The following is a 5013-nucleotide window of genomic DNA, read 5'->3' as shown; positions in this document are numbered from 1 at the left end:
AGGTCAGGGGTGAAAGGTAAGCCAGATGGTGCAAGCAGCCTCTGGGTTGGAATACCTCCTGTGACATCTGGGTTGAACACAAGTTTGTTGTACACTTGAATGTCGATGGGTGGGATGTGCCTACTTGCTAATGTTTTTTTTTTTTGTCCTCTCAGAAACCCTACAATGTTGTTACTCTTATGACATCACTTCCTGTCATAAGCTTTTGTATAGCACAACAAATAGATTCTCTTTCTTACACCAGTCCCGCTCATATATTTTGAGGTAGGTGTTTTTCATTGGGATGACATCTGTCTTCAAGTTTGAAAGTCCTTTAATTTTTCATGAGGTATAATATGGCCCATATTCCTGGATTTGAAGTGGTGTTTCTCCCTCATAAGGAGTGGGTCTTTGCATTGAAGATTACTCTCAGGTATAGCTAATCTATAGGGGCATAGCTGAATGAGTTTTGGAAAACTATATGTTTTATCTACTCTTTAATTTTGTTGTTTCTGAAACAAGAAAAAAACATAATGTTGCATAAGAATAGAATTATCTGGTGGCACAAAGTTATGTCATATTATATGTAGCCATTCACCATGTGTCTTGACTAGTTTTTATGTCAACTTACTACAAGCTAGTCTCATCTGAGGGAAGGAACTTCTTTAGCGTTAGCTGTAGCGAGTGTGCAGGGGATTTTCTTGATGAGTAATTGATATGGGAGGACCCAATTTTGGATGAGGCCACTTCTAGGCTGGCAGTCCTTGGATCTGTAAGAAAGAAGACTGTACAAGCAATGTTCAGTAAGCTAGTAAGCAGCACGCCTCCGTCTATCTTATATTACATTATGGCCACAGGCCTATTAGGGGCAGGGAGTGGACGGTGGCATTTTAGATGAGAATGATCTCCATATGCTTGTATATTTGAATTCTAGATCCCCAGTTGGTGGAACAATTTGGGAAGGATTAGGAGATGTGGACTTGTAGGAGGAGGTATGTCACTGGGTCTTGAGCTTTAAGGTTCCAAAAGCCCATATAATTCCCAATTAGCTCTCCCTGTCTCTCTGCTTCCTGTTTGTGGGTCAATAGGGATGTACCCTCTCAGCTAAAACAGGAATTATGTCTATTGATTACTGCCATGCTCTTTACCATAATGACCATGGACTCTAACCCTTTACATAGGCCCTCATTAAATGTTTTCTTTTATAAATTGCCTTGGTCTTGGTGCCTCTTCATAGTAACATAAAAGTAACTAATATCCTGGCCCACCATCTAGCTATAACTAAAATTTATAGGACACGGTGTCAAAAAAATAACCAAATAAATATTTTTTTGTGTTCTGTGATTTTTACCTAAATGAACCTTATTCTTGTCTATAAAACAAGCCTCAGTTAGCTAAAAATACTCAAATTATATCAACTCTACTCTCTGACTACAAAGAAACTTAAATTAAGAATAAGTATAAAATATGTTGATAACACAAATGTTATAGCTAGGGTCTTATTGATGTGAAGGGACATCACGGCCATGGAAACTCTTCTAAAGGAGAACATTTACTTGGGGTTGGCTTACAGTTTCAGAGGCTTAGTCCATTAGCATCATGGCGGGAAGAATGGCAGTGAGAGGCAGACATGGTGATGGAGAAGGAGCTGCACTTTCTATATCTGAATCTTCAGGCAGCAGGCAGAGAGCTATCCTAAGCTTCTGCAACCTCAAAGTTAACCCCTTACTAATGCATTTACTTCAGCAAAACCACATTTACTGCAAGAAGGCCACACCTCCTCTAACATGAGCTTATAGAGGTCATTTTTATTCAAACTGTCACAATGAAACTATTTGAAAATTAAGTAAAACTCTTCTAAATATCTTGGTTCAAGTAAGAAATTAAAGGAGCAACTAGAAAATATTTTGAATGAAAAGTGAAGACATATCTACTTATGATACTCAAGCAGTACAGACATTTCTAGCACTAAATATCTATGTAGAGAAAGGAAAAGTGATCAAGTCAGCAACCTCAGTAGGTACCTGAGCAAAATAGAGGAGGAAATTAAACAGTTATACAAAGGAAAAGAAATAGTACTAGTAAGAGTAGAAATCAATCAAACCAACAACCAGAACAGCGAGTAACAGTCAAACGAACAAAAACAGTACAATCCTAACTCTTTAGCAACACATATTAGGGAAGATAGATGGGGAGAGGTGAGAAAGTAGGAGGGGAGAGGGAGAGGGTGCCATGATTAGGAGTAAGAATAAAAGTTTTATAGACTTGAAAGAAATAGCAAGGGGAAACTGTGGACACACAGGTGCCAATAAATTAATTTTAATGAAATCAGTTTCACGGAAGGTCAAACTATTAAAGTATATTTGTTATGAAACAGATTCCCTGAGATTTGGGGATGTAGCTCAGCGGTAGAGCACTTCCCTAGTAGACACAGGGCTCTGAGTCTGATGCCTAACATACATACCTATATATGACCGTAACTGAATTTATGACTAAACACTTCCTACCAATTTCAGATTGTGTACTACTGAATTCACAGACATTGCAGGAAGAATTTGTGTAAAATCTATTCCAACTATCTCACAAAACTAAAGAGGACAGCAAGTTACTAATTCTTTTGTTTTTGTTTTTAACAAAAAGGTAACTTTAATGCAATAATAACCATAATCTGAGGACAAATAAATCCACAACAGACGCTAAAGTTTGATTTTTTTTCTTCTTTGTAGAGAATGGTTTTCTGAAAGCAATAGGACTGTAGATGCTAAAACTTAATTTCTGAACGTCCAGGTGGAACCAGTGTGGAGCAGGCATGGTACCTTCCTGCTGCCTTCTTCACACTCGCCAGGCCAAGGTGAGAGTTCTGTTACCTCAGGATAAGCGTTAGTTTCAGGAGTAGCTGGAAGGCTTGTTTTTTTGAGTCATCTTCTTGTGAGCCCGTAGTATTTTGAACAAACTGGCGATTCACTGTGATCTCCTGGTCCATGGCTTTCAGCCTCCCGTCCAGCTCTATGCATTTTAGCATCTCTCGATTAATGTTATGAAGTGTGGCTGGGTTATTAGATTTTTCAGGGTTATCATGGAAACTGAACATACCATCCTTCTGGTTAATACTTGCAAAATTTTCTCCGTCTTCTATCATGGGTAGAACATATTTTTCTGCCTCCTAAGGTTCAGATAACTGCACACAACTTGCCATATCTTATAACAATAATGTAAAGAAGTTTTGCAAGAATTTTATTTAGTATTTTTGCATCGATGTTCATCAGAGAAATTGGTCTGAAATTCTTTTTCTTTGTTGAAGATTTGGGCACAGGGGTCCCGCTCAAACTAAGGCACCAGCCAAGGACAATACAGGCGGTAAACCTTAAACCCCTACCCAGATCTAGCCAATGGACAGAACATTCTCCACAGTAGAGTGGAGAGTGGGATATTACTTTCTCACATACTCTGGTGCCTCACCTTTGACCATGTCCCTTGGAGGGGGAGACCTGGTGGCACTCAGAGGAAGGACAGCAGGTTACGAAGAAGAGACTTGATACCCTATGAGCATATACAGGGGGAGGTAATCCCCTTCAGGAACAGTCATAGGGGAGGGGAATAAGGGGAAAATGGGAGGGAGGGAAGAATGGGAGGATACAAGGGATGGGATAACCATTGAGATGTAACAAGAATAAATTAATAAAGGAGAAAAAAAATAATGTAAAGAAGGTCTATGTTAGCCCAGGAATGTTCTTCTTATAATGAAATGCCACACATTGCTTCACCAGGCGCATGTTGTTACCTCAAGAGAGCGTTTCCCTATGCTTGTTCACCAGGTTCTGGAGTTCCAGTGGGCTATTGGTTGAATAAAACTGTGCTAATTCACGGCAAGCATTGCTGAGAGGCTTCATAAATCTACCCACAATTTGAGACATGTACCTAGGCAGCTGTTGTACTTTGCCAAGTAATATCAAAGACACTAAAATATACTTTTTTTTAAATAAGATTCCAACATGATATGACTGACTTCCATGACAGGAGTAGTTATAGCCTGCTCATAAAAGTAGAGTGTCCTTTCAAAGTTCTTCAGGCCCATATAGATCATCCCCCCCCCATAATAATAGTAGCACAGGAAGTTTTTTGTATCACAGGCTCTGTTCTCTTTATAGATACCCATCGTGTCTATATCAAGATGTGGAAGGGCAGGTTTAAAGCACTTCGCTAGTAAACGAAGCCGGCGGAGATTATCAGGTGCTGAGGTCAGCTGATTTGTATTCATCTGCATCTTGTCTATGGCTTGCTTAAGGATGCCAATTCCCTGAAGGGGCTGTTTTCTTTACACAAGCGCATTTGGTAGCTGATGGCAAAGCCCAGCAAATGTATCTGTTGCGTATCGAACGAACATGCTCACCATTACAAGTACTGATGGGGGAGGGGAGTAAGGGGAAAATGGGAGGGAGGGAGGAATGGGAGGATACAAGGGATGGGATAACCACTGAGATGTAATATGAATAAATTAATAAAATATATTTTAAAAAAAGAAAAGCTGAACCTGTGAAAATAGTCTTTCGAAGACAGGAACACTGGGCATTGAAAACTTCGCAAACAGAACAGCAAGGATGCCCAAAGAATGTTCTTGAAAATCTAGAGCCCTAAGCACAGTATACAAATAGGACAAGTTCTTTGCAGGGAGTTCTTCTTTCTTGTTGGTCAGTTCACAGAGCTGTGTCATTTGCTCTTGAGCTGAAAGCTATTGGACACTATTCATGAACTGCTCCAGGGCAGATGCCATGTTTCCCTGCTGGTAGCCCAAGCAACAGAGGTAGCTCGCTTCGCTTGGGAAAAGCCTGATGTTCTAGGAGGAGGGTCCCAGTGACCCCAAGCTACTAATTCTTAAGAGCTGATAACCCATAATGATAACCCACATTCTGGAAGAAGAGGAGGTTATTGCACAAGAAAGAAGCCATGAACAATATCTATTGTGAAGATAAATGCAAATTTTATTAAGCATGCTTTAGCAAATCACACCTTGTAATGCCCAGAATAATAATACAT

General features: G+C 39.8%; 1 pseudogene across 1 annotated transcript; it reads right to left on the bottom strand.

Annotated features, from left to right (window-relative positions):
• Positions 1-2865: 2865 nt before the first annotated feature.
• LOC311593743 (COP9 signalosome complex subunit 3-like) lies at positions 2866-4750 on the bottom strand (annotated as a pseudogene). Its single transcript has 3 exons — positions 4494-4750; positions 3845-4380; positions 2866-3177 (listed from the first exon to the last, which is right to left on the bottom strand). The product of its transcript is annotated as a COP9 signalosome complex subunit 3-like (transcript).
• Between the last annotated feature and the right edge of the window lie 263 nt (positions 4751-5013).

This window comes from Acomys minous (genome assembly GCF_964271855.1).
Source record: "Acomys minous genome assembly, chromosome: 3".
Taxonomy (NCBI): domain Eukaryota; kingdom Metazoa; phylum Chordata; class Mammalia; order Rodentia; family Muridae; genus Acomys; species Acomys minous.
This window is presented reverse-complemented; position numbering and strand designations above follow the sequence as displayed.